The 12,990-nt window shown below is 42.3% G+C and overlaps 1 protein-coding gene across 4 annotated transcripts in view; it reads right to left on the reverse strand.

The window, feature by feature from the left end:
• The window catches only part of gulp1a (GULP PTB domain containing engulfment adaptor 1a), a 74,084-nt gene extending 61,483 nt beyond the window's left edge, over positions 1–12,601 (reverse strand). For 2 of the 4 annotated variants that reach the window (XM_047601409.1, XM_047601412.1), the window contains exon 1: positions 12,449–12,601. The gene's annotated coding sequence lies outside the window, so the exon portion shown is untranslated. The remainder of the gene's footprint in view (positions 1–12,448) is intronic. The other 2 variants (XM_047601413.1, XM_047601414.1) reach the window with 1 other exon arrangement.
• Between the last annotated feature and the right edge of the window lie 389 nt (positions 12,602–12,990).

A 12,990-nucleotide genomic window follows, 5' to 3' on the forward strand; every position in this document is an offset into this window, starting at 1 on the left:
TGTGCTCCCGCTGCAAACAATCTCCTCCAGGGAGCAATTTCAAGCGGGCTGAGACAACCCTCTCTGACCCGGCTCCGCTCTTTGATATATTCTGCAGCGCGTTCACCAGCCCAAACAAACTGACCGCACGGGGAAACACTCCTGACTTTGGAACGACAAACTAGCTGTGGATCGCCACGAACGTAGAGGGACGGACTGAGCACAACTTAGGAGTAAACTCACTGAACTTTTCCCTCCCTGGGTGGAGGGACGGACGCTGAGCTGGAAGACAGACTAGCAAACACCAGTATGAGGACACAAACTGGCCTGGATGCTAAACAGCTTCATTACCAAACAGCTCTCAGGAGAAGGTGAAAGGCAAACTTGTGAAAGTCACCTTTAGCTTCAGCAGACAGCATCGTCTGACTACTTCCCATTTAGGTTGAAGTAACGTCTCATTCAACCTGATTAGGGGCACGACTGTGTCCTTTACAGCAGCCCTGTGGCAATAAAGTCCTGATTAATTTCACTTGGGTGTAACATTGTATTATACATTATGCTGCTGTGTTGAAGCTGGTGAATGGTTGATTATACCATCAATATGTTCTGCAGCATCGTGCCTCCATTCGTCTGCTGAGGACTTGACGGAGACAGTGAAGTGATTCACAATTTTACTTTGTGCTACATGAAAGTAGTGACGTTACTTTAATGTAACTAAGTTACTTTTACTGTAATCCACACAGTTTTTTCACTAACGAGTAAAATAATGAGCCACATTTTCCTGAATAAAATGATGTATTTTGACACATATGCAACATTTCAGGAGTAGCCAGTAATCAAATAATCAGATTACTTTTTCAAGGTAACTGTGGCAACACTGTGTATAAGTCAACTAGGGCTGAGCACATCAACCTAGATATCATTAGTATCGATACCATGGCTAGTATCGGCTCCATACTAGCGTGATGAGGCACAGCTTGTCTCCAAGTCTGTGTGCGTCAGGAGCTTCTCCACCTGTAGTAAAAGGTGGAGATGGACAGAGTTTGACACTTGTATTAAACATCACAGCAGCATCACACAACTGGACCTGATGCTGTTACTGAAACGAGTCGATACTCGGAAGGAAAGAGACAATTACACGGGATGATGACTCACTTCTACGGTGGAAAACTAATGAGGCAACATTTCCATCTCTGAGCAATTTTTATATTTATGATTTCATTGTTGCTTTTCTTTACATTGTTAAATTTATATTTTTGTTACATTGTTCCTTTTTCTTTTTTTTATTTTGCACTTATTACTTTTTTCCCTAAAACAATTGTGTGTATTGGCGATACTTCCCCAGTGAAACCCCGAGTATCGTCCACCCCTCGAGTCGACTCAGCTGCCACAGGTTCAGGATTACTACCACAGTCCCAGATGAACAGTGTGTGTCATCCTGTGTCCGACTACAGGACAAACAGACACACACACATGTGCGACTACAGCAGGAAACAAAGAGGTCATCTCCTGTGACCGTGTCACGAGCTCCAGCATGAGCACAAACACGCAAGGAATGATGCAAAACTGCAAAGCCATTGGACATTCAGCCCACACGGCTGCTGTGTCTATTTATAGTCGCTATCTAATTTTGATAGCTATAAGCGCTAATTGTAAGAAACCATGTTTCTCATCCCATTAGCCTATCTCCTACAAAGGCAGAGGCTCAGTCATCAGGAAATTACACTGCAGACTTCAATTAATCAAAATGTGTAACCTAATTCTGATTGCACTGTGATATCCAGCCCTCACTGACAAAGACAGATGCATCCGACCCGGCCTACGATGACACAACAACCAGCACGGGTCAACTGTTAAAAATAAACTGCGCAATGACACACATACACAACAAAGCAAAAACACAAACATCTACACACGTCAAACCGGATCTCTGGTTCATATTTTCCAGACGAGTTGGACTTTACAACAGGACCCTGCATGCAGAACACATCAAATCAAATCAGCAGTTGTGACTTGACTCAAATCAGAACGAGTCTGAGGAAACAGTTTGACAGCGACAATGTGATGAAGCTGATGGGAACTTTCTTCTCATCAGCTCATTTCTCTTCCATCACTGACTCCTTCTTTGAGATTCACATGCAGCATCAATCTGACCTATCCCTGAGACAGTCAAAGACATTTCCAGTAAATGTCAATGGACAACAGGTGGTTATGAATACGAAAACACATTTTTCATTAACTCACCTCTTCTGCTCCGTGTAACAGTAATAGTTTACGGTTTAAAAGGCTGCGGTGAGTGGTTACAGAAGGAGAACCAGAACATCCCAGCACATTAGTTTCATGTGACATGTTGGAAATATCTCATTAGAATGCAGATTAGGTTCAGAGCTGTATAGAATTGAATCAGCGAATCAATTAACATAGTGTCAAAAGATTTAAATTGCACAATAACCAGACAATCCTACAACCAGTTTCCATTTAAAAGGTACAAACGTTCTGGATTATCACCGTCTGTAGAACAAGTTGCTGCAATTATTATTATAATTTGTTGACACCATTGATTTTATGCACCAATGAAAGAACAGAAGAACAAGCTGCAGTAGAAAATTATAATGATGTTAATTATAAAGTTAATTGTATGAGATGCATATTGGGAAACAGTCTCAGCTCACAGGCTGAGCAATAAATAATGTTTGCACACACGGCACAAGAAGGATTCATTTCATATTGTTAATATCACTCAATCTGTGTGACGCTGGTTTTCCCTTCAACGTATGAGGCAGAAATAATTGTGCAATTTAAAGGAAATTCAATGTTCTTTCTGGTTATTCTTGTCTGGTTTCTATCCCGTCTCCACTGACAGAGAAACAATAACTTCATAAAACCTGAGCAGTGCATCACTGCTAATTACAATGAAATCCCAATGTATAAATGAAATAACGTTATGGGTCCACATGACTCAAACATATTGGTGATCTAAGGTCACAGCTTGTCTTTGTCAAAAACAAGTTAAGGAATTACTTCACTTTCATTATCCTAATGTCCCACAAAAGTTTAATATTCTTGACCCAGACAGCTTCCAAACCTTTATGGATGTTTGTCTCATTTTTAAAGTTTTCATCCAGAGGAAAAACACTGAAGCATGAAGAAGTGGAGCTCTAACTAGAGGTGACTGTAACGTACCAAAGCGTACGACTAAATCCGTAAGAGGAACACAAGTCACTGCCTCACATCACAAACTGTGACAACATGAACACTACGTAGTTTTTAAAAAATATAAACACTGGTTAAAAATAAATCAGACATGAACTCACATAGTAACTGTGGGTGATAATATTGTCTGTCTGTCTCGTGTTTGATTCTGTAATTGTCTGTTGTATGATTGATTGTTGTTTTAAAGTCTTCTCTGTGTTGTGTAGCTGCCTTGGGACTACGGCTGAAAATTAGCATTTGTGCTAAGTCCGGCACATTTACACTGATGGACTAATACGTCAACGTTGATTAATGTGCATTGTCCCAATTCAATAAACTCTCAATAATAATAATAATAATAATAATAATAATAATAATAATAATGATAATAAAAGATAGCTGTCTGTAATTAAAGGATATGTGATCAAATCTGCACTGGCCAGGCTCTTTTTTTTTCTTGTGTCTGTCTTTATGTCAACACTACCACCCAGTTTACTACCCAGTATATTGTAACGATGTCCATTTGTGCAGTCGACCTCCCAAAGCTCTACAACACTCGAGCTTAATACAGAATAAGCAGAGAAAGAGAAACCAATACTGTAATCCTGTGTGTTTCCACTAAACCAACAGATTAAGATACTCAACACATATGACATCACTGGGAGAAGAACTGCATGGAAAACTAAATGCTGATCCCATAAGGCACAGCCATGGGAAGTATTTAACAGCCATTTACATTCCAGTCTCTAATGTGGTATCCCAGCAGCAGCAAGACCAATGAGATGCTTCATTTATCATGCTCAACGTTTTCATTAGGACCTTTCACTTTTTTGGCAGACTTATTTACCCTTGGCTTCTTAGGGGACTGTTACACTGTGCAGTCAAGGAAATGCACATGGTACGGAGATGTCCACAAAAAAGATTTTGATTGGTTTATTCTGTTAGAAAGTCGGTGAAAGACACATTTAAAATTATGAAAATAATTTCTTTTCATGTCAAATGTAATTTCTTTGTCAGAGTTACAATAAAATTGCTTGATTCTTGGAATTTCAGTGCAGCTCACTCAGCGGAATAGAAGAAATATTCTGAATAACTGCTTCAAATCAAGAGCTGTTCATCTTTTTTACCCCTTTACGAATGACTCAAACTTAATATGAGCTACTGTATCTGTAAATGTACTGCACATTTAAATGATAAACTAAAAGTTTTCCGTCATTATGAATCTGAGACAGTTTGGGACTAAGTTTAGTCGCTATCTGAATAAAGAACCAAAAACATTTGCAAAGTTTGGAAAAAATAAAAACTGAAGCACCTGCACATGTTGTTCATCACTGACAAATTCAATCTTTGTAGAGAACCATAATATCGTAGACATCTAAATGTCATGATGGTTGATGGGGAAAAGTTTTCAGACACCCCATGAATTTGTGAAATATTGCATCAAGCACAATTTCTTTTAGTTCAGTCACAGACAAATCCTGAAACAGGCATTAAAAACTTTAAATGGATTGGTTCCATAAAAATACCTAAGAAAATATCTAAGAAATTTAGAGTACTGGTTCATTTGGGTTCCAGTGATCCACTAATGGAGGTTTTTATTAAAAGACATTTTTCTGTTGCTGTGCTTCGTGTCTATTTAAAGCCAGAACATTTGAAAGTTCTTCAGAGACTAAAATGGCCAAAACAAGGAACCTAACACAGGAAACGCGCCTGAAGATACAGATTCTAAGTCCAGAAATACAGACGAACCAACATCTGGACGTCCAAGGTTTGTTTCTCCAGCAACGAAAGACGTCATCCTGATCCACATGTGCAGGGAAAACTACTGAAGGATATCAGCCTCACTGTACTTGGTGGACTTTTAGATCATGGCTTAAGGTCCTACAAGGCTGTGAAGAAGCCCCTGATCAATGAGAGACAGAGGTTAGACCCAAGAACACAAGAACTGGACAGTTGGGACCTGGAAGAAGATTCTGTGGTCAGATGAGTCCAGTTTCCAGCTTTATCTTCATCCTGCTAATGTTCTGCTACGCAGAAGGCCAGGCCAAGCATCATCTCCAGCATGGACAGCAGCTACTGTCAGACATGGTGGAGGCAGCATCAGGCTTTGATGCATGAGTGCTGCTGGTGTTGCTCATCTCACTGTCTGAGATGGACATTTAACTCTGACAAATATTGAGCTGTTCTCCAAACCGACACGCTCCCCTCTGCACGTGCTCAGTTGCATCCAGGTCCAAACTGGATGTTTCTACCAGATAAAGCCCCTTGACTCAGATCCAGGACCAGTAGAACCAGGCTGCAGGAGCACAGGATCCAGGACCAGTAGAACCAGGCTGCAGGAGCACAGGATCCAGGTCTTAGAGTGGCCCCTCAATCCCTGGACATGAGCCCCATTGAAAAGCTGAAATATTTCATGGCAATATTTGAGATTGCGCAAAAATTTTAAGGGTTTCCGTGTTTTCCACCACTGTAGTACCTCTGCAGGTCATTGGATGGTCCTACAACCAATAAAATGAAGTGTACGACTACGTCACTGTTGCCCTTCAGTCCATCCCCTCAAAAAGCCCAACAAGAAGATTTGATTGACCCAGCAGGTCTTCACAGAGCTTTTCCTGCTTTTCCCTCCTGCAGCAGCCGTTCTATAGGCGTCACACAGACAGCAGCAGCATGTCAGAATGGCAAAACGGTAAAATGCAGTGACATTTGAAAGTGTGAGAGCAAGGACTCAGTGTGAGAGCAGGAGTGTGTTCGCATTCATTGTTGCAGATAGTGTGCCCACACCAACGCCTACAAACGGTTCTCCTCACGGAGCGCGCTGCACGTCTTTCACCAGCGTACCTTTCTGATTAACTATGTGGGTCCATTAAAATGATTTATTCTGCAGCATGTGACATAAAAGAGTTATTTTTAAAACATCAAAGCACTGAATGGAAAATATACGTTGCCAGGGAATTTAGATTCTCCTCTGTGTGAGTCTTAATATACTCCCAGACACATTAACACTGGAAATGAGTCACAGTTTAGTGAAACAATACCAGTCTCATCTGAGCGAAGTAGGACAAAGGACACGGACACACAGGTCGTTAGCCTAATGGCTTAATTGCCTAAGTCATATGTGAATGTTTTTGGAAAACAGTTTTTAGTAGTAAGTCAAAAGGTGACTTAGGCAATTACGCTATTAGGCTTCACAGCTGTCCCACTTTGCTCAGATTAATTGTGATGTATAATAACTGCTCAAAGGATTAATTCAATCACAGAAACGCTGAGACCAGAGCCCTTGACATTCGTCACAGTCAACATTTTACTCAAGCAAGACAAAAATATCAATTATGTTAGATTCTTTTTAGCCTAAGCATGATGAGGACAAATGAACTGAGCCGGGGACAAAGAGGAGCAGTGTCATCTTCCAGCTGGGTTTGATTCCAGGAGTAACTCTAATAGTCACAGCGCATGAAAAGCTGTTTGATGTTTCCGAGTCATTTCAGCTTTCCAGCTCTCTGACAGCAAACAGCTCCAGGTGGAAAGATGAACTTGTTGAAATAGAGTTGCTGGTGACAGTGAGGAATCGGGAGCACGGGCTGATAGTAACGATGTTATCAGTCACTGTGTGATCCTGAGCTGATAGATGAAGCGTACGCTTAATGTCTGAAGGCAGGCGCGGTTACATTACTGGAGAAATGTGCAGATATTTAGCAGCACAATGTGTCGAGATGCAGTCATCTCTCAAATGTGATGTGAACAATCAGAACTGTAATCAGCGGTGCAGCAACACATCCTCCAGACAGACGAGAAGGACGACACAAATATTCACCACAACATGAAAACCACCAACATGTGAAGTGAATAAGTGATAATAGTTTGATGTAATGTTCTGTTAAACCTGGGCCCATTTACAGACGTGTGAAAAAAACGTTAGAAATGGTTTATAACTGAGATGGATCTTTCTGTCTCATTTGTTCCTGAATTTCTTTGGATCTCTTCATGGTGTTTAGCTTTTAGGATCTTTCGGTCTATTTCATTTAGTCAGGCAGGTCCTACTTAAGGGATTTCTTGATTGAGAACAGGTGTGGCAGTAACGAGGCCGGGGGCGTGGCTAGAGAGACTGAACTCAGGTTAAGTTTTAACAGAGGATGAGGGGCGAACAGTTTTTCACGCAGCAGATATAAATTCATAAATATTATTTCCTCTGTACTGTCGTGATAACAAGTTAATTATCTCGTTATCTCTGGAGATAACGAGGTCAAGATCTCCAGAAACGTAATCGTTATCTAGAAAACATTAAAGCAATTCAGTTCAGTTCGATTCAATTCAATACAACTTTATTTGTCCAGAAGGCAATTCAGCTTGACAGCAATAAGCAGGACCCATGTCTACATAGACAAGACCAACACTCAACATTCAACCATCATAACATTAACCACACTAACACTGCGCAACACAAATGACTCACCTTACACTAGATCTATTACATTAGGCTGTTATTTTACTACAGCAGCGTCCATTAGTCAGCATCAACTCTCCTGAATTAAATATGTCATAATCTCAGGAAAAAGAGCGAGATAAATAACTCGAGATCTTGAGAAAAAGGTGCATTTTGTGTTTACTTGTGTTATCTTTCTCTTATATTTACATTTGTTTGATGATCTGAAACATTGTGTGTGTGACAAACATGCAAAAAAATAAGAGATCGGGAATGAGGCCAACACGTTTTCATCTCCACATGAGCCTTGTTTGCTGAATAAGCACGTCCCCACGGCTGCAGCAGTTGGATGTTTCTTGCATCCTGGCGACATACGCTCCATAACTCAGAGACACATTGACACCTGCTGCCAATCCATCTCATGCACGAGAACATGTGACTCAGCAGACCCAGTCACTTTCTTCCACTGCTGCACGGTTCAGTTCTGGTGCTCACATGTTCACACACGTCGTGTTGGATGAGTTTCGTCAGCGACACCTCGACTCAGCTGCAGTTACACAGCGGCATCAACACAACAACCTGCAAACCACTGGGTGTCCAGACACATTTCTATCAGAACCAGCACTAACTTTTACTCTGCATTCTGAGCTACACTAGCTTCTCTGTTGGGCTGCATCACAGGGTGCAGCCTCCACTGCCCACGTACATCACTGAGCCTTGAACATCCATGACCCTGCTGCTGGTTCACTGCTTCTCCTTCTTTGGACAACTTCTGAAAGCACTGACCGCTGCAGACAGAGAGTCTGCTCTCACATCACTTCTAAAAGATACTGACAGTGAAATAACTTTAAAGGATGAAACAGCGATTAAGGCATTTGTTGGGGACGACTTCATTTCACTGTGTTGCTCTGAGGTTATGGGTCGATTCAATTACATGCACAAGTATTTTTTTCTCTGCATCAGTTGAAATGCCCCACGATAAAAACCAAATCTCATCCTCTGATATGACCTGAGTCTGGCTATGTCAGGCTACACAACAGCTGCACAAGTTCTGACCCAGTCGTCCAACCATCACGATTGTGCTCTATCAGACTTTGTTATTATCTTGGTTAGAATGCGCAGAGAGAAGCTGGTTTCATGAAGACCGGCAGGGATTAAAGGATATGACATTTCACGGTTCACAGTTCATGCTCCATCTGTACAGATCCTTTTCTCCCGCTTCCTTCTTTTTTAAAATCCTCCGTCCCTCCTCCTTATTTTTTAATGCTGCAGTTCTACTCCCTCCTCACGTGAACACACTTAAACCCAAGATCTTTCTCAGCCTGAAAACAGGTAAAATAAGTCGAAATTTTTTTCATTGATCATCGTTGGTACAGAGCGTCCTCGACTTCAGCACCGACATCTCCAGTCGCTGTAACATAGCATATAGCTGTAGCATAAAAAGCATCGGCATGGAAACGTCTGCCACTGAACCTTCAGTGAATGTGCATTGACCTTTGTAGAGTAGAGACACACAAAACAACAACACTCTGTAAAATGGCCTGTGATTGGTGGAAAAGTACACGAGGCGCAGAAGTCAATCGTTCTTTCATAACACTTGAATCACAGTATGCTAACAGGCTATTATTGAATTTGGACAATATTATGGAAAAAATATCCTCCTGAGACCCAGTGTCCTCATACGGGGACATTAGGTTTTAGGTTTGTTGCAGCTTATTCTGCTGCATTAAGACATGTTGTCTTCATAAGGAGACACTTTTGTCTGGTAGTGAAGAGTCAGGACACTTGTTTATTTATGCTTATTAACTTCAAGTTATATGACATGAAAATCCAAAAGTACTCATCTGAGGACGTTTCATATTCTGCTTTTTCGTTCGTACAATTTTATATTTTGTGTCCATGTCATTTTTTTTTTTAAAACTACTTCCTGTTCAAAGATGATGCTTATTTTTTATTTTTTATCCGTCTTGGGTCCTACTAATCCCAAATACCTAAAGATCTTAATCTTATCTTAAAGAAATGAATTCCAAACAGATGCTTAGGTCTCAGGAGGTTATATCACATACAGTAAGTTGAGGACAAAATATCTGATTGCTGTAATATATATATATATACTAACCAGACAGGTGCCATGAGGACCAGATCATCAGTGTCCACTGTTCTTGTCAGTGGTCTTAATGTAACGGCTGATCAGTGTGGAACACAGCTGAGCTGCTTCGAGCAAATCGTGTGTTGCTCATTATAAGACTTGAGGTACATATGTATATGTATATGTGTGTGTGTATGTGTATGTATATGTGTATGTATATGTATATGTGTATGTATATGTATATGTATATATGTGTGTATGTATATATACATGTATATAGGGAACACACAGCGGACGCCTGGATGGACTGATGGATGGATCAGTTTTGCTCTATTAAGCTGCTTCACACAGTAAAACCCATGAGTTTAAAGCAGCTGTTCAAAGTGTCAGACAGAACCTACAACGTTGACAAGACATGTCAGAATATGTCTGATCCAGCTCACAGGGCGACCAGTTGTTCTCACCAGCGCTTCTAACCAGTTTCCTCTGGGAAATTCTGCAGAAAGAAACTAAAGCCTACGCCTGAGTACCTGGCTGCCAGTATTAACTGTACAGAGACCTTCTCAATGAGTGAATATCATCCTCACACCTGCTCCATTAAGGGTTAAATCTTTACATACTGATGATCCCAGGACACTGGAACCACGACTCGTCCAGCTCTCAGGTCCGTTCAGGATGAGCTTCGTAAATATACTGAGAAACAAACTGAACATTTGCTGACTTGAGCTTGAATCATAATAATCTTATTCAGATAGTTTCTCAGCTCAGAGATAATTCATCTATTCATACATTTAATGGACAACTGCTGCAGAATGAGTTCCCATGATCCTTTTGACCAGAGCAACACTACACCGAGTAGCAAGCAGCTATTTCAACGCAGACAACACAAAACGTACTGATACTAAGTACAATTTAATAATCAGCAACATTTACTGCATCATGTGTTAAGAAACAAACAAGGACGTTACAAAATACAAATATATAAACAGTATATTTTGAGAAAAGTCTGGATTTAAAAGAAGAAGGAGGAAGCGGGAGAAAAGGATCTGAACCGTGAAATGTCATATCCTTTAATCACTGCCAGTCGACATGAAAGCAGCGGCTTTTCTCTCCGTTCTAACTAAGATAATAACAACATATGGCACAACTGTTCCAAAAAGTATAAAAAAAGACAGTGAAGATGATGAAAGAAGCAAAGGCCCAAGATTCATGCAGCACAAACACGGAGAAAGTCTGAACCAACACATTTGTTATGTTCTGAATGTGAAGTGCTGTCATTTAGCAGGAAGTTTTGACTAAACCCACGCGTTCCTGACAAAGATCCTCGGCTCCGTGATGAATTAAACGCACAAGCACAAGGACCAGTGGACGTGTTGGGCTTCCTGGCAGCTTCACACAGCTGACGTCTTTGAACCAAACTCTTTAGTTCAGTGCGGTGAGCAAACATCCCTCCGACACAGCAGATTACAGGCTGATGACAGCGACGGGTGCCACCGAGCTGCTGAACCTCTCCGACCTCTGCTTAACTCGGCTTCAAATGAGGGGACCGGGACCACCGGGTTCTAGTCCCGGGAGGAAAACCAGGAACCTGAAACTCTGCTGACCTGGACAGAGAAGAAGAAGCCGTCACCGCTGCATCCTGAGCTCCACCACCAACCTGTTAGGAGCAGACTGGACACTGACAAAAAGCCTCTACTTTAAACTGGATCTGTGGAGGATCTCGGTCTCACCGGGTCACAGCACATCCACAACAGAACCGCACAGAGGACCAGTCTTCAACCACAAACACACAGACAGACAAACAGCTGTGAAGTACTGCATCAAAGTATCCTCCCTCATGCTCAGTACAGCTGAGTATTTTAAACTTACTGAGACCTTGAGCTCCGCACTCTTCGCCCCTTTCTGCGACCAGTGAGTCTCCGCGGGCAGGACGCGATGAAAAGTAAAAGCCTGGTTCATTATGGAGACAGCGTGTCCCTCCTCTCATCTAATAAGCGATAAAGCCACATTACACGGACGCAGCTCCGCAGAAAGACTCATCTCCAGCAGCAAACACGAGCCAAACTGGTCCAGGTCCCTTCATGTTCATGGCAGAACAAAAACACACACACACACACACATATAGATTAAAATGTCCAAATGAACAAAACGCAAAGAAAAAAAAGATGCGAAATAGCAGAAAAGAAATGAAAGCAGAGCAGCCTGAGTTTTACTTCTTTTCTTTCTTAGAGACAGGACGAATGTTTGAAGTTGTCATTTAAAACATATTCTCATCACCGGACACAACCACAGCAAAGAACCGCGTCACTTTCAGGTTCAGTGTGAATTCTTTGCTCCACTGAAGCGAACTGTCAAACGTCTCCAGTCGCTGAGTCCAGCGAACATTTTCCCGTCGACACATTTTCGCCCTGTCGGAGACAAACAAGCAGCTCGACATCTGAGCTCAGTCCACCTTGCACAGACTTCACCAAGCAAAAGTTTCCAATCAGAGCGATTTTTAATTCGGAACCAAACCAGAAAAGAGAAGAAGAAGAAGAAGAAGAAGAAGAAGAAGAAGAAGAAGTGCGCATTAACTGAGAGAACACGGGAAACTGGTTTCACACAAACGCGCAACTTGGTGTCAGGCAACATGTCGCAAAGTGTTTAACAGCAACAAAACAACAGCAACAGCAACAGCAACACTGTTCCGAGCGGAGGAGAAAGTCCAGCAGCAGGAGGAGACGGGAGGAGACGGGAGGAGGTGGGAGGAGGTGGGAAAGGAGACTTACAGCAGCGCCGGAGCCAAACTAGTCCAACAGTCCGGAGAAAAGCAGCAGAGAAGCCCATGCACGGTCCTCCTCCTCCGCGGCGTTCCACAGCTCCACATCCAGCAGCCTCGCTCCCAGACCTCCTCCTCCTCCCCCTCCTCCTCCTCTTCCTCCTCCTCCTCCTCAGCTGACGTCAACAAGCCCTCGGTCTCCGGTGGAGTCCTCCGGTCTGAGCCCGGGGAAGAGGAAGAGGAGGAGGCACGTCAGAGGATAGAGCCCCTCCAGACAATGGTCCTATTAAAGAAGGAAACTAAACAAAGTCCGTGATGTGATCAGAGCAAAGCAGTGACACGGAGCTGGTGTGAAGTCACCATTTAAATATACATGTAATACAGCCACAACATTATGACCACTGTCAGGAAGTAAATAACAAACCATAATTAACCATCTCGTGACATTTCAGGGTTTTGCTTTGAAGCTTGAAACGTCTGGACCTGGTACATGCAGCACCCACCCAGACCAGACCAGACCAGACCGGCCCCACCCTGACCCCACACCCCCAC

The sequence above is a fragment of the Mugil cephalus genome, chromosome 12, assembly GCF_022458985.1.
Source record: "Mugil cephalus isolate CIBA_MC_2020 chromosome 12, CIBA_Mcephalus_1.1, whole genome shotgun sequence".
NCBI lineage: Eukaryota > Metazoa > Chordata > Actinopteri > Mugiliformes > Mugilidae > Mugil > Mugil cephalus.